This window comes from Rhinolophus sinicus, linkage group LG02, assembly GCF_036562045.2.
Source record: "Rhinolophus sinicus isolate RSC01 linkage group LG02, ASM3656204v1, whole genome shotgun sequence".
Lineage (NCBI taxonomy): Eukaryota > Metazoa > Chordata > Mammalia > Chiroptera > Rhinolophidae > Rhinolophus > Rhinolophus sinicus.
This window is the reverse complement of record NC_133752.1, coordinates 97,200,042-97,222,846: the sequence shown is the minus strand read 5'-3', so window position 1 is coordinate 97,222,846 and position 22,805 is coordinate 97,200,042. Positions and strand designations below refer to the sequence as shown.

Sequence of the window (22,805 nt, the reverse complement as noted above, 5' to 3'; positions counted from 1 at the left end):
TAAAATAATTATTACATAATCTGATGTTTAATACACGTTAATTTTGATATAAACACACATCCATTTGATTAAAACTTAAAAATATTATTTTGATCGTTCATTAGCCAAATCAGAGAACTATAGGATTTCTATTGCTTTCAGATTAAATCTAAATTCTTTAATTCTAACTTTCAGGAGGTTCTATCAATTGTCTCTAAGTCTTTCATATGACCAAATTTAATTCTCTTTACTCACCAAGATTGGCCAGCCAGGTCAGCCTCCATTGCCTTCCATCTGGAACCTTCCTTATCCTCGCCTTCACAATTCCTGCAATACCTATTCCCTATCTAAAATAGCCCTGAGAGGATTATGCTCTACTACACCTCCCCAGTCATTCTATCACTGCTTGTTCTAAAAGTTACCTTTTTTTTTTTTTGCAGTATAATTACATCTCATCACCTCAATAAATTCTTTCCTAATCATTCCAGTCACTCCTTTTGAATTCTTATAATCATTTTTTGACCGTACACTTTTTCGACCTTATCTTACATTGTAATTATCTGTATGGGTATCTCCCTGAATCAAATGTAAAATCAGAGAAGGCACACTTCTCCATATATTCTGTGTGCTTTACACACAAAAAACACATATATTAAATATTTGTTCAATGATCCAGTTTAGCTAATTTAATAAAGAAGATATTATCTTCAAAATAGACTCTGAAAAATCCAATTAGGGTTCACTAAAATGGTGATTCTAATTCACATCTCCACTATTTATTTACTCTGTGTGAAGCAATAAGGGACTTAGAAGCCATAAACATAAATCACATGTGGATTTGGTCCTCAAGTTATAATTTAGAAGTAAATTTACATGTAAATGATAAAAATAATGGCATTATCATACCTAATATTTTATACAGCACTATTGCTAGACACTAAATTAAACATTTGTGCACTATTTACTCATTTAATCCTCATGATACCTTATAAAGTTCGGTCTTTTATTTTAAAGAAGAGAAATGAGGCACAGAGAATTTAAGTGACACACACAGCTAAGAAGTGTCAGAGCTAGGATTTGAATCCAGCCAGTCTGGTTCCAGAGTTCATGCTCTGAAGAGTTACACCTTCTTCCCTCTCTAAATAGTTCTGTTAGGTGAGGGAGGTGACAACGCTGTCATACTGGGAATCTCATCATATTGAGGATTCAGAGAAAAGGAAATTACTCTCAGTGGAAACAAAGTGAAGTTATAGTGGGAAGGCAGGTATCTGGGCAAGGACTTGAGGGAGGATCAGGTGTAAGTGTGTAAGAAAGGGGAAAGGGGAGGGGCCCAGACACAGGCATGTGTGTGGGAAAGTGCTGGACTGTGGAGTGTCCATGCCGGCCAGGAACACATACAGGAGTGCTGAAAATCAAGCTTTAAAAACTGAGATGTGGTCAGTTTATTATAAGCTTTGAACAGCAAGGTGAGGAATTCAGATTATATTCTGTCAGCAGATATGCCATGAAATTTCTTTGAGTTGAGATCAGAAGTGTGTTCCAGGGAGTTACCCTGGCAGCTGTATGCAAGAGGGTTGGTTGGCTATGGACAGGAAATGTGGACGGTGAGACAAGTTGGGGGGGGATAAGAAAAGAACAAAAAAACCCACCAAAATAACGCTGCAGGAAAAAGGTAAAGAAGGAGATAACTAATGTAGTGAGAATGGGAATCCAGTCATTCATGGGAATAGAGGAAAGAAGATGCTGAATCAAGAAAATTGGGCTTGTTGAGGCAAAAGAGAATAGATAAAGTATGAAAGATAATGTGAAGATTTTAAGCCTGGGTGACTGGGCAGATGATTGTGTTTGAAAAGAAACGAAAGAAGAGGATGTGTAAGTCTGGGGAAAGATATGTTACCCCACCTCATCCTCCATGTCTCAGCTCAGGGTTGGCATCCATCACTGGCCTCAGCACTCCCAGACTAAGTCAAGTTTCCGTCTTATTTGCATGTTATTTACTTGTATTGAATGCCGAGCTTTCCTTCATCACACTCATCAACTCTATTTTGATACAATTATTTCTGTAATTCATTTGTTGAATGTGTCTAGCTAGTTTGTAAGTTGCAAGGATTGTAACTGTTTTCATGATTGTATGCCTATTCTCTAGTACTGGACCTGAAAATAGTAGGTAACCCACAAATGTATGGGAAAGGAATGAGATTTTTTTAAAAAAGGAAGGGAAGATGGGAAGAAGAGAGAGGAAGTGAGGAAGGACTGAAGATAGTAAGTTCATTTTTGGATATAATGAGTGTAAGTTGTGTATACGACAACCAATCCAGATCTAGCTTTGTAGCAGATAATACACTCTGTAATGAGAAAAAAATGAGTGTAGAAAAGTTTCAATGTCTTTCAAATCCCAATGTTTAACTTTTTCTTATTAAATATAATTTACATAAGTGTATAGTTTAACAAATTATTGTAAAATAAATACCCCTTCCCAAATCTAAGTTAATCAAAGACTTTGTAGGAGAAGAAATGGAGAAAAACTAAGCCCCTGAGCTGAAGAATTCATGAATGATGATGATAATACTAATAGCTATCATTTTATGTACCAATAATAATAGCTACCCATGCTATTATTAGCTAAAATAATACATTTGATGAAATGGGTGGATAATCTGTGCAGATTTGTCTGCAATGAAGAGAAAGCTTGGAAGACTATTTCCAAAACAGCAATGCTTTTAGAGAACACAATGCCTAGAGTATTCCACCATTAAGATCAGTCAATTCAATTTTGTAAGCATCTGATCAATATGCTAGATACATTACTTATATTTAGGGTCCAAGATATACTTTATTATACCCAATTTAAATATAAAGAAACTGAATTTTAATGGGGTTAATAATTTGTCCAAGGTTAACAAAATAGTAAGTTTTTAAACCGGAATACATAAAACATTCCTTTACTGGAAGAACTGCCTGAGGTATATTTTCAAAGTACATATTTCAAGGGAAAACTTTCCCCATTCTCTTTCCAATGCTAGAGGCTAATGATAGCTATCAAAATATCTCATTTAACATGTGAGAAGCAGGATGTAAGTGTACTTCTGTCATTAAATAACATAAGGACTAAAGAGCATGCATAATTGCTGGATGAATGAGCACAGGGTATAAATTGTAGGCAGGTTTAGGAAGGTGGAGTGAGAAAAAAATAGACTCATTCAGGGTCAGCAAGAGAAAGCGTGTCATACCAAAACCACCAATTTTCTTTTTTATCTTTTATTCCTTTTGGGAAATCACTATTTGCCTAGAGGTTTGTTTCCCCTTTTTCATTGAGAGTAAGGCTCCAGCATGAAGATCTAGGGTAGGTGTACTCCTATATATGTTTTAAAGGACTTGGTTCTTCAATTCTGGAAGTTTTTTCAGAAGCTTACAAAATTCAATCAGCTGATCTTAGTGGTAGAATTTTCTAGGCATTGTCTTTTTAAAAAGCATTGCTTTTTAAAATAGTCTCCCAAGCTTTTCCCTCATGGGAAACAAATATGCACAGATTATCCACTCATTTCATCAAATGTAATCTTTTTAGCTAAATTTGAAGTCAGCTTGATACTCTATGGATACTGAATACAGCTAAAATGGGGACAAAAAGAGAACCACAAGAGAAAAGAGCATTAGGCTTTACAAATATACATAAAATAGATAAACACTTTTAAATAAAATAACTTTCTTTTGCAAATATAGACACAACAGCAGAGATAAAAAAATAAACTTCTACTATGTCTGCTCATAGTACAAGGCCCAGTGATTTTAGAAGGAGAATGCTGAAAAGGTAAAATGGTCGGAAACCAGCACAATCCAATGCCATTCCCAAAGCTCTGAGAGTAAAAGGTGTGAAGCTCTTGTTTTAGGCCTGATATTTTAAGGATCTGAACAACGGTTTTCTAATACTGTTGGACACGTCAGTTCTACTTTCCCAATTGACTCGCCTAATGTTATTTTCTTCAGTTCAGTGAAATTGGCCGTGAATTAAACCACTTTTAGAGGTGAATGAGGTGTTACATGCTTTGGGGTTTCTGTTATTAAGTGTGTGTGTGTGAACAGTTTGTTTTATAAAAAAAGATTACTTGGGTAACGCGAGACAGTGACAGATGCCAGTGACGAGACTTGCCGATGAAGTTGTCCTTTGATAAGGATTTGAAGGATTTCTGGGGCTTGATGGACTCTCTCTACCACATCTACAATGCTCTCCTCCTTCAGGTAAGGAAAGGTCTCACTAGTCAAATATTTTCCAGGATCACTCATCCCTCTCAAGTTTACTGTGCTTCCAGCAATCATTACTGAACAAGTGAAGAGTGAAGCTGATCTATTCTCTTAATGGAGGACAATCCACAAAGGTAACATTTGGAAATATCTAATATTAAAATCTAGCACTTAACCTATTCAGGTTTGCTATCCTTCGATGTAGGCTGCTGGAAATGAATCATTTAGGCAGAACTACGGACATAAAAGCACTTTTATACAGGATTTGCTTTAAAAATAAGTAGATTCAAAGTCTTTGGGTGTATTCTAAAATTATTATTTCTATATTTAACAAGAAATATGATCCCATACACAGGAAATATTTAGGTGGAAGATGCATGTTCTATAAATATCTAACTATCTAAAGTTGTATTCTACAAAAAATAAAAATAATACAACTTTACATTTATGCAATTACCATACACGTGAAAGGGTCTATTTATTGAGATTATGTCTTATACAGCCATAGTCTAGAACTTATTACTTGCATTTGGCTCCTATTACTCTAAAGTAACAACAACAAAAAAAGAGATAAATTAATAGACTAAAAACATTAAATACATACAAAACTTTAAAAAATTTGTAATATATAGAAGTCAAATTTTTGGGTTATTGTGACAGCAGATGAGATATGCCTGACCCACTCCCTCTAAAATTCCCACTGTAATATCCCTGAAAATATGAAAAGAAATCAACAGGATCACATCTCTAAAAACTAAAGGAAAAAAAATCACAAGTTCCCAAAATCTCAGTGGTGATCTACTCACTACTTGATAGATGGTGTCAAATTAACAAGCAACCTTTTAAATAAAACACCAACCACATGCCTCATTCTCTGAACCAGAATAAGATCTGAAAGCCCAAAGATAACAAAGAAACATTTTCATTCATACTCCTTGTCAGGGTCTAATTCTGAGACCCACAGGCTTTTATTAAACAAAAGAAACAAATTAAAAAATCTTTGGGCCTGCCCTAACTGTGCAAGAACTATTTCTACATCAGCCAGTCCTGGGGCTTTCTAGTCCATTACTGTTTCCTTTCCCACCAGCTCCTCTCTCATCCATCCACTCACAGATTAGAATGCCCAGGATGGAGCATTCAGAAATGCAGTACTCAGCTGCCTAAGGAAAAGCACAGCCAGGTGGAGAGCACTGAGAGGACACCGCTAGGAAGTTCAGGGAGGCTCCCTCATCTCAATTTCCCCATCTCTCCACAGAAAAGGCATTTTGTGGAAATACTCATCCTAACCAACATAATAAACATAAAACAAATGACTATGTTTTTTTCCTAAACTTTTACAACCTCAGTTTGTGTTCAAAAGAAATAAGGTTGTGGTCAAGGATAAATTGTGGTGCATGATTTATGATAGAAATTTTACCATCCTTAACACTCACATTCTTGAAAATATTAATGAATATGGGAAAGCTGTCAGGATTTATGTTAAGTAAAACAACTAGCAGCACATAAAACATATGTACAGTTTACAGTGTGATATTGGTTATGCTTCAAGTGTATTTGCATATATGAATATATATGCACACATAAACACACACATAAATGAAAGTATACTTATTCCCTGCTTATTTTACTCTTTTTTTATATACATATATACATATATATATATATATATATATATATATATATATATATATTTATATAAAATTATAGTTGTCATTCAGTATTGTTCAGCTTCAGCTTCAGGTGTACAATGCAGTGATCAGGCATCTACATCATCTCCGAGGTGGTCTCCCAAATGGGACACATGTCCATCGGATACCCTACAACATCTTTACATTATTGATTACGTTCCCCAAATTAATTTTCAAAACCCCGTGGCCATCTTGTGGTTACCGACTATTTTCTAAACCTCTCACCTTCCCCTTATCCCCACTATTTTACTCTTAATTTAACACCCTTAACTAATTCCAGAAAACAAGGCGTGAAGGGATTACTCATAAAAACCAATGGGAAAATGTCTTGTATTTTTTGTTCATATTAAGAAGTCCATCCAAAAATTATATTTTCTATAACTATCAAAAAAGCAAAACTAAAACAAATGAAAAATCTGAAACTATGATTCTCCCTCCTATTTTCTCTCCTGATGCTCTTATGAGCAAACTGCATCTTTCTCTGAGAGAAAAACACACACTAGTGAGCAGAGTAGTGAGATGACAACTAAAGTATTAATGTTGACATTGATTTTTAGTTTTGTTACTATGAAAAACATTTATATTTTCTAGAAAGGACACCTTACTGTAAATATGTATTAAGCAAGTGTTGATTTTGAATAAATATAAATATATGTGTGTGCGCGCATGTCTATATATATATATATGTATATATATATATATATATATATATATATATATATATATCACAAAATTAACAGTGTTGACAGTGATTCAATGGTTTTAGTATTATGTATGCATATGCTTCTTAGTATTTTTAAATGTTTCTATAATTAGCAAAAAAGGTTAACTTAAATAAGAAACTAATATCTGTTACAGAAGCTCAATAAATGGTACAGTAAGGGATAACTGAGTCTTTTAGTGTAATCCATGCAGATTATGGGAGCATAAAGTTAAACCTTCTGGGTCTTCTCCTAAAATGTAAGTATAAGAAAGATGTAGTCTTTTATTTATTATCTATGAGCTAATAAATTGGCAGAGAGGTAATATATATATTTATATATATATATATATATATATATATATATATATATATATATATATATATGTATGTATGTATATGTCTTGAGAAATGGACAATTTCAGAAACAAATGAGTTCTGGGTAAGATCAATGATCTACTGACTCAGTTTTTTTTTCTTTTTTGATAAAGGACAAAAATAGTACAAGAGTTGGTAAATAGAGTGGTAATGAAAGGCCATTAGAAACTGAGATACTTCACTTAATTCAGAATACACAACACTTGTAGCATGTATCTCAGGAATTTTTGCTATGATGGCTGGCAGAATGACATACTTGGTATAGAGCTAAATAACACACACACACACACACACACACACAAATGAATTTAATTAGCTTACGAAAAAAATATGTGACAGGAAAAGAGATTTGATAAGACAAAAAAAATTTTAATTTTTAATTTCATTTGTAAAATAGTGCAAATATATGAACTGTCTACCAGTCAGATGACGGGGCCTGGCAGCCTAGTGCGATGGATGAAACAAAGGCTTTGGAGTCAGCTGCCCTAAATGCCAGTTTGGATTCTACTTCTAATTAGGCATGTGACCTGGGACAAATCCCTTAAGTTCTATGGACCTCAGTTTCCTCAACCGTTTAATGAAGGTAATGCAAAATCCTATAGTATTTATGGACGCACTTAATAAACCATAGATAAGTACAGAAATGCTCATTTTATTATTAACATTGGAGAATTATGCTTTATATTTGTCACACTGAAATCAACAATTTGTTTCATCGTCTTGTACATGTATCTTCAAATACTGATAGAAAAGAAGCTTGTGAATACTACGCAGTTGAGAATGGAGTATCTAGAGAAAGGGAAAGAAACAGACAAGGCAAACTGAGCGTCCTTAGAGCAGCAGCAGAGCTATTACGTGATGGGTAAATGCAGGGGAAGCCAGGTGTATTAGTTATCTATTGCTATATAACAAACCACCACAAACTTGGTGGCTTAAAACAACACACATCTATTATCTCATGCTATCTGTGGGTCAGCAACTAAAGCATAATGGGTGTCAGGGTCTCTCACACGACTATAATTAAAGTACTGATCAGGGTTGGGGTCTCCTCTAAAGACTCAGATACTTCCAAGCTCATGTGCTTGTCGGTGGGGTTCAGTGCCTTGAGGCCAAGGGAACCAGGCCCTCAGTCCTTGCAGGCTGTTGGTGGGAGGCCACGCTCAGTTTCTTGCCACGTGGACCTCTCCCACACAGCAGCTTACCTCATCAAAGCCAGCAAGACAGAGTCCGCTAGCAAGATGGAAGTCATAACCTTTTATAACTTATCATGGAAGTGACATTCAGTGTCAGTACGTTTTATTGACTAGAAACAGGTTAGTGGAAGGGAAAGGATTACACAGGCTGTGAATATCAGGAGGCAGACATCATTGGAGCCATCTTTGAAGCTACTGACTCTAAAAGAAGACCCACTTTTAAATAATCAGAAATGCTGTTATCTACATGTGTCCAAAGCAAATGATGTAAGGAGAGTATAGAATAAAAAGCCATTAATATCTAGGGCATACATTTAGAGAAAGGATAATGTGAAAAATAATTTTAAAGGAGAAATTTTTAAAAGATGAAAAGAAAAGCAATCTACCAAGGCTGCTTTCTCCAGTGGGGCCCAATACACCATCAAGTTCACAATTCTGGGATGTTGCACATAACTCATGACTAGGAATTGTTGAGAAATGAGGTTTTTGGTTGTAAGATTTTTACACAATGGATGAGAAAAATAAGAAATGGTCATGGTGGATTGGGAAAAATAATTTGGAACTTTTTAAGTACTTATGTCTATGTTTAAATTGTGATGACGAAAGAATGAAGACTTCAAGTTAAACCTGGAAGATTGAACGTGTTTATGTCTGCTACATATGGAAACTCTAGTTAAATGACTAAAATTCTCAAGGCCAAAGAGTATTAGTAGAAATGATAACAGATGATAGGTAGCAGCAAAATACTGGAAGATGGACAGCAACGTATAACCTGATGAAGAGGTCAAAGAAAGTGGAAACACGCAACTGAAGAGAGGGAAGGCCCTTAGTTATCTGTCTCATAATCTTTTTGGAGGGAGTTGGATAATAACATTAATAGCATATAATGAATGAATGCTATATTCCAATTACTTTTAAAGTGCCTTACATAAAACTACTTACTTGTTCCTTACAACAATCCTTTGAGGTAGGTATTATTATTATCATACTCACTTTACACATGGGGAATTGGAGGCACAGAAAATTTAAGGAATTTGTACAAGGTCACACCCTTAGTAAGTGGCAGAGCTGGGGTTTAAACTCAGCCTGAGTCGGGAGCCCAAGAATAGAGTAAGAAGGCACACACACAGGTCTCTGATGGAGCCCGAATAGAATGCCTGGTGCTCTAGAACTTGGACTGGCTTGTTCAGTGTAGTGAACAGGAGGGCTTAAACTGGACGTAGTTGTTTATAGGGTAAAAATGACGTTCAAGTAAAAAGAAATGAAAACAATACCAAATATAAAGTATTTGAAGTAAGTGGAAAAATGAATGCTGAAAATCAAACCTGCAATAATTTATGAAAAGAAATTGTGAAAGAAAACAGTGACAGTCCAGAAACTGAAGTACTGTGTCAGAGGGAAGACATAGCCATAAGTCATGGGAAAAACTGGAAGGTAGGAACCATTGGTCTTCAGCTCTGACTAAACATCAGAATCATGAAAGGAGAACTGACTCTGGGTGGTGAACACACAATGTGAGATATAGATGATGTATTACAGAATTGTACCTGATATCTATGTAACTTTACTAACAATTGTCATCCCAATAAACTTTAATATAAAAAAAAAAAGCAATCAGAGAACATGCAGGCAAAAGTAAGTATTTTAGGGACATGTCAGGCAGTTAACTAGTTAATAAAAACGAGTGTTATATTTTTGTAATGCTTGTGGTATTTGGCAGCTTTAAAAACATATTATTTGTTGGGATTTCTGTTCTCATTCTAAATAAAAATTTATTCTAATAACTAAAAAATAAAACAAAAAACAAACAAACAAACAAACAAACAAAACATACGAAAGCCCAGAGTTCCCTTGTGGAAATTTTGGTTCAGTAGTTCCAGGGCTCAGTCTGAACAATCTGCCATTTTTTTGTGTTCTACTGGTGATTTCAACTTAACAAGGATTAGGGGCTGCGGACACCAGTTTGCAGCCCAGAAGCAAGGCATGCATGGAGCTGGTATGGACACAGCTCAGACCAAGACTAGGGAAGGGTGAGGAAAGTGTCTGAGAACGAATAAAACACTATTTCCAGAAAAAATTCTATTTCCAGAAAACTGTCCTACATATACACACATACAAATTATGCAAAGACTTTTGTCCAAGAATATTCCCTAAAGCATTGTTTGACCCAGAGAAAACACTGAAGACATTCTCGGCCCAGAGGGGATGGCTTAAATCTGTAATTCACATTACATCCATACAAAATGGACAATCATGAAATTTGAAGTAATTAAGTGGATCTGATTCTGTTGCTGTAAAAACATCTTTAAGAGAAATTGTTAAATGAAAAGAAAATTGTACAACAGTATTAAAATATGATTTTGTTTGTATACACGTAAAATTTCCGTCTTCACACTCAATAGACTTTTAAGACTACCTCTGGGGTAGGGGGATTGGGGATTGAGGAGGCAGGGTGGGAGAGGGGAATTTTTATTTTTTAACTTACATCCTTTGGAACTAGTTGATTTTTTTTTTTACAATGAGAATACATTACTTTTAAAATAAAGGAATGAAAAAACAGCATGAAAAGATTTCTAATTCATTGTACTCACTATATATGCATGGCTCTGAAAATGGGGTATGGAAGGGTGTTTCTAAGTATTGGGGATCAGAAAGCAAAATGGAGAAAGTACCATATTTAATGTCTATGAGGTGACCTTATATGCTGGTGGCAAGATATAAAAACAGATGATCTGAGAAAAACTGGAGAATCTTAGGCCTCGATAAAGAAACAATACAACAGAGTTCACAGAAACAGAGTTGAAGTACAACATTTTGAGAAGGAGTAAAAAATGAGGAAGAGACATAATCTACAGTATAATAAGACGATTATAATAAAAACTTTTTGAAAGTCAAGAACAGAATATACACAAAACTTGATCAGTGCACCATTTCCTTGTCTGCGGGCACCCCTCATCCCTTGGCAATGACCCATCTGTTTACCTTAGCTTTGGGGATCGCCCTTTTCACAGAGTCTTGCATTGACCACTCTTTGGGAAAAACTGTCTTTTTGTTCAGAATCCAAAGAGTCTTCCCAATTTGTTAACGAAAGTGTACAGAATGTACAAAAACAGTAGGTTCTATAAACCACAACTTCAACTAAAAGTCTAAAAAAGTGATTATTCAAGCTAAAGTCAGAACCCAGGCTCAGAACTGGCCTGTCAGTCCTGTCTCCCTCTATGGAGTTACCATTGTCAGTACCATATTTTAATACCCTGGGCAGAAATAAGCATATATTTCTTGAGAAGCAGAGGCAAATAGTGGAGACACACACAGGACTGCTCTGCCACTTACTAACTGCATGACCTTGCGCAGATCATTCTGACCATGTCTGTCTTCATCTGGTAAGCTGAGTTAATAACCCCTTCTCTCCCTCCCACACAGGATGGGGAAAATGTATATGAAAGCACAATGTCAACTAGAGTGGTATAATTAGTTCTATATTTATTCCTTAAAGATTGATGCAAAATCCTTTTCATTTCTGTTTTAGGTGAGCATTAGGTGGTTCTGACCCTATAAATTCTCTCGCATTGGCAAATTAACATAAATAACAAATTCCTATGATGAGTGAACAACTTTGCCAGCCTAGTTCAGTCGGAGTCATTCATTGTCTCACCCCTTTTGGAGAAGACGCATTCTTACTCAATTCCAAATGAAGTGGCTAAAAATGGCTTAACTATAGGTTACCTTAAGAGATTTTCAGAATTTGTCAGCAATAACAAATAGATTTTCTCAACCTATTTTTAATCCTCCTACTACTCATTTTCCTATTCTGGAGCACTCTGTTTAATGTAATCATTACTACTAATAAAAATCAACCTGTACAAGGTATTTCTACTGGTTATTACATACTTGATTATTTCTTTTCCTGAACGGAGATGCTTAAGAGGTTAAGTGACTTGCCCAAGATTTAAACATGTCAAAGGTGGAATTACGCTGAATAGTCAACATTTTCAATGAATGTTCCCTCTTCTTCTTAATGAAAAATTGCTCTCCAAAAGTTGTACTTCCTTATTGGTAATAAAAGTCAAGTTCTAGCTGCCCCACAACCTACATATTTCAAAGTCAATGTTCTTCAGATAATTATTCTTCCACATTTAGACACAGGCTTTCTCCCTTTGAAATTCTTCCAATATATTTCCCTTCCCCCACCCATCTCTATAAGAACTGAACTCTAAGGTATTTCACATGCACAGAACCTTCTTCTGTCAGCTCCTACCATCATCCTTCACATGTCCATGCACTCGAACTTCACAATTCCTCTACCTTCTCTACTCCATTGTCTTTCCTCTCTAGTCTTGCTCCGACTAGAGGAAATCTACATGGCTACGTCCTGCATCACCTGGAAAATGGGTATCAACTGGGAAAGTTGCCTTTTGGACCATATGCCACAGGATCAATGCCATGGAAATAAAGATGTTTCTATGAATGCTACTTACTTGCTACCCTGAGAACAACTTTATGTCTGTGAGTGAAAGTTATACTCCATATTTTGCTAGAGGTTTTCTATCGGAAATACAAATTTGATAATATCTCACCCCTGCTTAGAAGCCACTTTGGGCCTCCTGTTTTTTAATTAGATAAAGTTTACATTGCTTATAATGGCGCACAAATTCCCTTTCTTCTACATCTCCACCATTCTTTAGTCTTCTCTTCCAACACAATCTAACATGTATCCATGTTCTAGCCACATGGAATTTCGCAGACCTAGATGAGCACAAACGCCCCTAACTCTATGCCAGTATTTGTGCCATTAATCCTAGAATATTATTTTCCCTTTTTGCCCAGCAACCTCCCTATTTGTTATTCCTGAGAGCAAATATTTACTCATACTTCTTTCTGTAGCCTTTTGTGTTATTCCACAGCTCCTTTCTCTGTGTTCACAGAGCTTTTTGCTTATACTGTTATTGTGGAACATGTTATATATATTACATTACTATTTTTGTATATCTCTCCTCCACTGGGCAGTGTGTTCAATTTATTCTGGATGAATGACTGAATCAATGAATGAACTTTTTTGGCATTTAGAAATCATCAGCTCCAAATTCAGCCGCCCTCTTTGGCTGAAAAAACTAAATGCACTAAGATCGACTCAGAATCAGGAGAATGTGTCCAAGTCACAAAGAAAAAGAAGAACTCTTGGAATAACCTTTGGTAAGAGTCACTGAATAAGATTTGTCACTACGTTCTCATAATACATTCAAGTAGGATGTGTTATAAATAGTATAGTTTTAAAGGCTACTGTAAAATGACATATTATTTTAAAATATTTTTCTTATTGATTGCCACAATGTCTAAAATACCTACCTACCATTGGAATCACTTTATGTCTTCAAAAGATCCCTAATGAAATTTACCTGAAAGGATTAGAGTGATGACAATGAACTGAAAGCCACTGAGGATAGAATAAGTTCTTGAAGGAACAGGCACAGGTTGGGGACGTTTTGGTGGAGAGTAGAAAGGGAGCAACCATGCAGGACATGGTGTAGCCCAGCTGGGGAGAGCCCAGTGAGGTGGGCTCCAGGACGCCTGAGGGAGCTGTTGGAGAGTTGGAAAAGGGGTTGGTACTGATGCAGGAAGACATGCTGCAAAGAGAGGCGAAGAGAGACTGACAAGCAGAGGAACAGGGCCTTGGCCATTTTCCTGTCGCTTCTGGTACTGATGTCTTACCTCTCCAGGTAGGTTGTCACATCCAATTGCTTAATTTAAGCAAGACCTTAAACAGAATTCTAGTATGCGTTTACTATCTCTGCATACATGCTGATTTATCTGAATAACTCAAGAGCATTGCTAATCTTATGTATTTTTAACCTTTCCTGCTTGTTGCTGACTCAGTAGCAATAGTGTTCTTGCCACAGCATGCTGTCTGTGGGGAGGTGGGGTGAAGACACTTAGCTGCAAAAGCTCCAAAGGGCCGTCAAGGTCAAGGCAGGTGCTAAGTTCTGTGGATTCTACATCTGTAATAACATTTCATCATTCTAGGTCCATTAGGGCTGATCTTGAACTTCATTGATGTGGAATCATTAAGTGTGTATCCCTGTGTGCTACGAATGACTTTCACCTCCTTGGTGCAGTAACCAGGTTCACACTGGCATTGTAATACTCCCAGGTCTTGGGAAGGCCTTTTGAATTTTTGAAAACTTTTCACATGTATGATCTCACTTTAGAAGCTACACAGTTATAGTTCCACTTTGGCTTGGAGAGGGAGACCATCCCAGAGTGTGACACAGATCCATGGTCACCACCCAATCTCCCGACTTTCCCCCTACAACCTAAAATGGAACAGTGGGGAAGCTAGGTCTTTCTCTGGGTCAGCCTCCCGCTTATACTATTGCAGTAAAGTATTAAAGGCTTGACTATTACTTTCATTTTGGTTTGTTGCCTTAATCAGTTATTCCGACACCTCGCAGCTCCACTCTCCAGCTCAGCTCAGCTCTCGGCAGGACTCCTTAACGCAACTCTATCTCTTTATTTTGTGAACAGCTTTTAAACACACAGAAATTGACAGAAAATTATATAACCTTGCCATTTGCACACCACACAAATGAATACATGTGTATAGTTTTTTTATTAATTGCTCTGGGTTTTGAAATAAAATTTAAAGCTTTACCCGTATTGAGTAAAAAAAAGCTTTACCCTAACTCCCCTCCACAGCCCCATTGTTTCCTGCCTTCTCCAGAGACAAGAATTAAAATGAATCTTATGTATATGAGTGTGCCTCCAGGTCATGTTTTTCTACTTTTGCTCTATTTACATGTAGCCATAAATAATATACAACCTTATTTCGTGTTTTAAAATTTCTATATAAATTGTATATTAGCCTTTGCTAATACAGGTATGCCTTTACAGTGAATTAAATGAAACTGATCCAATTTCCATCAAGGCAAAGTTAAATCCAAACCTCCATTTCTAATCATTCTTTTTCCCCCAATTCCCAGATCTCATTACTAAGGCCAAGGAGAATCTGATGAAAGTTGGTGTTATCCTCAACAGGGTTACATGAAAAAAGGAGGCCATACCTTTGTTGGATGATCTCTCTTCATGAAAAAGTAAACATGTAGTTTCCTTGAAAACAGAACTCAAATAGATTTCCAGAGCTCTTTAAAAGCAGGGGATCTTTTATATTTCCTGACCATGGCAAGCTTTGACCTCCCACTTCGGGAGTAACAGGATTAACAGAAACATTGAATATGCTCATTTGAATACTTTTGGACATTTCCCTAAAATTGATAAGGAATTATAAAAGTGAAAGTGCTTCTAAGATCACCTGTGCCAACTGTGGTAACTTACAAAGCATGAAACTGAGACCCAAAAAGATTAACTGTGTGCAAAGTCAGACAGCCAGCCAGGGCTATCCTCAGCTCTTCTGATTCCTAGTTTACGTTCTTCACACTAATTACTGGTTACTCAACTGGGCTTATGGGAGGCACCCCATGGGTTATTTGCTGGGATCAAAGAAGGATATTAAGCAAGTTAGTCTCTGGGCCCCTATCTCCTCCCACCCAGAGTGCCTCAACTTTCAGTAACTGTCGTCATCTTCCCACAGCTACTATTTGTCTATGTGGGCTGCAATGACTCCTTAAGTGCATGCTGGCAATAATTTTCACATGAGCTACTATTTGTATGATGTTTTCTGCCATTGCTTTCACACCATCAGCAAGACGCCATTAGTTTTGCCAAGCTGATTTGATGGAGTCTCAAAAATTCATCTAAACACTTAGGTTTTACTGGGCCAAGTTACCAAGTAATATTATTATCATCTTTGTATCATTTGCATATCATGCTAAAATAAGTAAAATGGAGGTTATTTGGGTCTAGTTAAAAATGTAAAGCTTATATATAATATCAACTTTGGAAGTAATTGATGAACTCTCTAGGATACACATTCTTTATTCTCCTTTGGATTATTTTATCAAATAATGGTACATTAGTAAACACTGCTGTTTGTCTACCCAAACAGAACTCCCTTCTTCATTACTAACAGAACTCAGATGTTATTCAAGAGTCCATATCTGTAGCATACTGTATTTTCCAAAGATGAGTACATTGATCTCTGTCCTATCCAACATTCTCTTCTCACAGTGTGATGTTTACATGCCTCCTCCAACCTTGCAACTGCCTTCTCCAATAGAGGATGCCGGAAGTGATGTTATGGGACGTTGAAGGTTAGGTCATAAAAAGCACACAGTTTACACACTGTCACCATTTTGTAAAGAAGCCAGTCATCAACATGGAAAGGCCAGATGTAAATGCTGCAGCACACCTTCAGCTGTTATAATCTTCCAGATGACAGTGAGCATCAGCACTAGATGTGTGAGCGAGAAGGCTTCAGAAAATTTGACCCTATGCCTTTAAGTCTTCTAGCTGAGGCATCAGGCATTACGGAATAGACAGAAACCTTCTTGCTAAGTCCTGTTAGAATTCTTGACCCACAGATTCCATAAGCAGAATATGTGGTTGTTTGATGCCACTAAGTTTTGAGGTCATTTGTTATGCAGCCATAGTAACTGGAACAACACTGCACAATAAAGTCCATGATACTCAGGGACACTGATGCTATACGCATTCCCAGGGGTGGATTCTAATTAAACTAAGCAAGAGGGTCTCAACCAGGCGCAATCATGCCCTCAAGTAACATTCAGAAATGTCTGGAGATATTTTTGGTTGTCACAACTGGGGAGATGGTACTTCTCGCATCCAGCGAGTAGAGGCCAGGGATGCTGCTAAACATCCTATGGTGCACAGGATGGCCCCTTCCAACCCCCAATAAAGAATTACCAACCCAGAATGTCAATATTGCCAACGTTGAGAATCCCTGAACTAAGGCACCCAATAGCCTTGTGTATACAGACCTTACCAATTAGTAACTACTTGTGAAGGAAATTGTAACAGATAGGTGGAAGGAGAAAGATGCTAAGGTATCTTATCAAGAGGAAATTCAATCCCTAGAATCTAATTCCAAACATTAAAATGAAGTTGGAGACCAAAATTGTTGCTATACTCTGTTGTCTGATATGGGAATTCAGGTGAAAATTTATAGCTGTGATCATTTTTTCTGTTTTCCATTCCGAAAAAAAAGGAAAGGAAGGGAAGGGAAGGGAAGGGAAGGGAAGGGAAGGGAAGGGAAGGGAAGGGAAGGGAAGGGAAGGGAAGGGAAGGAAAGGGAAGGAAAGGGAAGGAAAGGGAAGGGAAGGGAAACAACAACAAAAAACCTGTCCTTAAAAAATTTCGGTACTAAAGAATACTAAATTAAAGAAACTTGTACATCAGAAATGATGGGCACATTCATTCTATGGATATATTTTTAATATTTTAAGTTCTTTTCTGAATATTTAAATTGGTTGCCTTGGGTAATAATATTCAGACTGGAATCCCAGATTTCTGAAAGAATAAATATTTGAATATTTTTGTTAGTCAAAGAGCTTTGGAATGTCCCTCTTCCCCCTTTGGTATAAAGAGAAATTAACTGATGACTCTGATAGTTTTATCTTAAAATAATGTGTTTGAGTGACTACTGTCATGTCAGATAATTTTTGTAAAATAATTAGAGAGTTTAAAAAGATTTTTCCCTGACGGAGTATATCTTTTCCTCATTTATGAGCTATAACTTGCCTTGAAGAATGCTATAAATATATTTTTATAGTCACATTTATGTTTCTTTCTATTTTTTTTTTTTTTTGGTAGAATCTGTGAGACATGGAATTGGATTTCTTGAATTGTACAAGATATACCATGAAAATTACTGCTTTGTAGCATACATATTTGGGCCCTCAATCACCTATAGCTATAGAGAGTATTAGACCCCACACTGGTTCAGAGAGAGATATTAATTAGCTCTGAGTGTGTGTACTTCCTGGTTCCAACTTCTTTCTGAAGGATGGTGACTTTTGAACCAGGCTCCTCAACTTTGTATAGTAATCATTAGTGCTGGTCACAAATTTCCTCTCTCTCTTCTTCCATGCAATGGTAAGATTACCCTTCCACTCTATTAAAATTAGGAATGGTGTGTGACTTTTGTCAGGAGCTGTAAGAACCAGTGTGTGCTTTGCCACATTCCCTTCCATCTGTCCTTATGGCCGGCAATGCTCCATACAGCTGCCTGGGTCCCACATGAGGACAAGAATTAACATATATGGACCAGAGCCCCTGGCTGATCCGTGATAGATGTACAGCATGAATAAAAAGGAGATCTTTTTGTTTTAAGCTACTACTGAGAGTTTGGGATTGTTCATGACCACAGCATAGCCTAGTCTATTTTATGTGATACGTTTTGACAAAATGGACATTAGCCAAACATCTTTTGTAATAATTAGATCCTCAAAAAATAAAACATAACATCTGTTCTTTGAGTATGAGTATAAACTCTTAAATTCCACGCTAATCAATATATAGCAAAAGCTAAGTTGTAAAAACAATAATCATAACTCTTCTAGATACTCTTAAGTATATAATTCAAAGCATAATATCAGAGTAGTACATGTATATACTACACTGTTGAGCCCTTAAAGATTTTGCTGAACTGAATATTAATGTCATGTTATCAGCCTCAGTGATGATTATTGCAGGAAATACCTGTAAGGGAACTCATTGCTGCATTTGTCAGAGGAATATGGAAGCACAACTGAGCTGTCTCTATGAGAATCAATCCCTGGGACTCAGTACGCTAAAAGTGGTTTGTTTTTTATCTCAGGGATGCTCTAGATCCTGTAACTATGTTTCCCATTTTGTGCTACCTGTTAGCAAGTTCCAAGACAAATGTGTGGTCCATTTCTACTCAAGCTATAAAACCACAAAACCATGTGAAATATATCTAAACAGCTAACAAGTTGTAATCATTTTTTCCTACCAAACTTTCTTTTCCTTTTGATTTCTGCACTAAATTGCTATGTTTTAATTTCTTAACGATTTTTATTATTGTATTGTTCTGTAGATATCTCTATAAACTTTTTAAAAATTCTTTTTTGTGTTTCATAATTTTCAAATTATTTGGTTAAGTTTTGGGAGAGATTTTGGGAAGCTTTTCCAAATCTTTGTTTTCCGTATGTCACAGATTAGAAATTAAATCAATCAGTATCAGTGTAGCTCTTTCATTGTTATTTGATACACTTATATTTTGAGTGGCATAATCCCACCTATATTTTAAGACTGCATAGCAATAAACAGTATTTTAAAAGGGGAGAGATAGATAGATAGAGAGATAGAGAGATAGAGAGATAGAGAGATAGAGAGATAGAGAGATATAGATAGATATACATATATATATTTAACTTCTTGCTTTGCCAAAATAGATTAAGATGCTTCAAAAGTTACCTTCTTCTTCACTTACATTTTCATATTTTTATTTTGCTATCCTGCTGTTGGGTTAAATTAGAAATATACCAAAGGATACCTACTCCTTCAGCTTGAGTTAGGGTCCACTTTCTGGAAGATAGTTTTTAAATTACCTCTGTATAACTACAATATAACTTAATGAGGCATCATAGCTGTACCTTTCAAGGTAATATTTATGAAAGGCATACCTTATTTTCTTAATGGTATCAGCACCTTAAACATTTTCTGCAATTCCTCTTTGATGGTTCTTTTTAGAAGTATGTAAACTACATAACCAAATTTGTTCCGTGGCTGGCTATGGTGGAACTATAGCATCTAAACACAAATCACAATTTTGTGATACATATCAAACCTTGCATCAAGTTTTCAAAGAGATACAAAATAGTTCAACTCAACATTGATTGATTGATTGATTGATTGATTGATTGATTGAAATGTGTTAGACCCTGTGTTTAGAGAAAACTAAGATCTGCCTTTGCCATGGAGTAGTAAAGGAGGAAATAAATCTGTGCTCAAATAATTTCACTACAACAAAGGTGTTTTGATTGAGAGACATGCACAGAGAAGAGAGCCTAACTCAGTCAGAAAATTTCTTTGATGAGAAGAAACCCTGTTGAGTCTTAAAGGACTAGGGGGAGTTATCCAGTTGAAGAAGAGGAATGGGGGTATTTTCATGAGGTAAGTACAGAGGCATGAAGACATGGGATAGTATTATGATTACAGGAAAGTGTAAGCACTTTCTTATTTACTGATGCACAAAGTGTGACATAGCGAGTGGTAAGAGAGAGGCTAGATCTGAAGATGGGACCAAGTTATTAAGGGTCTTGTACACCACACCAAGGAATCGAAATTTCATCCAAAAGTTGATCAAAAACCACGGAGGAGTTTTAAGCAGTAAACATAGTTGAATTTACATTTAAAAAAATTCATCCTGGCAATTGTGTAGAAGATGGATGGAATTGATATAAAAGATGCAAGAGAAATACAGAGATGAGAGAAACAAAGGGACTTGGAGAGTCATTAGATGAAGACTTTGAGGTGGATCTCGAAGTTTAGAACCTTGGTAGGCAGAGAAGCGAGTAGAGGACCTCTATTCAGTGGAAACTGTCTTATTTAAAGCATGAGGCAAGTGTAAAAATGGCTTGCACATCAGAAAGAGACTGTTTTGAATTTGCCTTCAATTCATGTTAAGAAGTTATCCTACAATTTAGAATTCTGTGCTTAGAGAGAAACAAACATAGACTCTTGAATTTGGTTGGATCTGCAAAAGACCATAGAGCTTATCTCATACAGCTCTTTTACTTTAAAAATAAAAACAGAGAGCAGAAAATACATAAATAGGCTTTAGTTGTTATTAACATCATCAAAATAAAAATTAATGTTTATATAACATGTCTTATGTGTTACACATAGTTCTACGGTTTACACATATCCTCTCATTTAATCTGCATAACAACCTTATGAGTAGGTACTATTATTATTCACATTTTACAGATAAGAAAACTGAGGCATATAAAGATTAAATAATTTTCCTGAAATTGCACAGCTAGTAGGTGGTAGAAGTGGGATTCTATTCCAGGTAGTATTACCTTAGGGTTCATGTTTGCAATTCTACATTTAATTACATCTAGGCCACAAAGCAAAAGGTTTATCCTGAATTAATATTCAGGTTGCTAATCTAGTGCACACTACAACATGATAGAATAAAAATTTTACTATTAAAAGATAAAAGCATGTTTACACGAATTTAAAGTTAGAATATCCAGCCATGATGAAAAGGGTTGGATCAGCAGAGAAAGACCACATTCCTGCATGTAGGAGGTGATACGTCATCTAAAGAACTAGGTCCTCAGTAATGCCAGTCACTCTGGGAAGAAGACCCCTCCACAGAGCGCAAAACTCAGTAAAAATACTCTAGACAGCCACAGAGTTGAAATGTGCCTCTGTTGGTCTTGACTCTGAAGGGAGAAGGATTTAAAGGCATCTCTCAGATGGTGGACTGTGAGATGGTCGTCACCATGCGGCATGTGGCCAGGGGTTAGGAAGCATGGAGCCACGCAAAGCTGAGATTGGGGTCTATTCTCACGCCACAGGACTAAAGGAATACATTTCTTGGAGCTAATGGAATCAAAGCAAGTTAAGTAGGGGGGTTAGCATGTTTATAAAAAGGCAGAAGTACTTGGTTGACCATCATGTCACACTAGTTCCTTAATTCTATCATTCATTCACTATTTATTTAACAAATATTTGAGTTTATGTGACAGGCCTTGTGCTAGGCAAAGGGTAATGCATTAGTAAATAAAAAATGTAGTCCGGGAACTCATGGAGTTGAAACCAAATGAAGGACAGACCCATAAATAAGTAAACAAAACGGTATAGGTCATAAATTATTATAAATGGGACTGAAGAAATAAACAGCATGCAAAGATAGAAAGGTTAGGAGGGAAAGTGGGCCAGAAGGCCTCCCTGAAGAAGTGACGTTTAAGGTGGGAGGACAGGAAGTCGGTCTTTAGTCCTGTGAAGTGAAGTGAACAGTAATTCCAGGCAGAGATCACCGCATGTCTATTTGTGCAGAGTTGGTATGTTCTGAGGAACTGGGAAGAAGTTAAAACACCTACATAGCGTCCTCCTGTAATGCCCCTAGTATTTTGGCAGCTAGAATTAAATAATTTAATTTTTAATTAGGCTTTTGTTCATATGTTAACCGCTCTTCTTGCTCAACTCCTTCTGTTATCACAGTATAATTTTGCGTTGCTGAAGTGCTGTTTCTTTGTCAAGCAGGAGGAGATAACTTCAGGGTCTTGAGAATTTATGAGCCTGGTTTACAGGAGGGAACGCCCCCCCCCCCAAGGTAGCTGCCAGCAGGGGGCGCCCAGGAGTCCGATGTGAAAAAGTGTTATCTATAAGAAACACAGACTTCTCTCTCAGTTTCCTGGAATTCCCCCTCTCATTTCCCCTTTTAAAACTCTTCTACTTAGTCCTGAACTTCGGAGATGGGCTTTGAACATTAGTCCACTATGTTCCCAGGCTGCCAGCTTCCTGAATAAAGCAAACTTACCTCTCCACTCAATATTTGTCTTTCGAGTATTGGCTTTCCAGCAGTGAGCAGCCGAATTTGTTTTTTGTTCCCCCCCACCACCTCTCATAACACTTATAATATTAACATATTGGAGATTTTGCTTTAGTGAAGGAGCTAAATTCCTTTGCCCATGCTGGCTACACAAGCACTGACTTCACTTCTAGTTTTCTCCACTCTTA

General features: G+C 36.5%; 1 protein-coding gene across 1 annotated transcript in view; it reads right to left on the bottom strand.

Moving 5' to 3' along the window:
* GPR158 (G protein-coupled receptor 158) overlaps positions 1-22,805 on the bottom strand; it is a 391,014-nt gene that overhangs the window by 59,262 nt on the left and 308,947 nt on the right. The gene's annotated exons all lie outside the window — the stretch shown is intronic.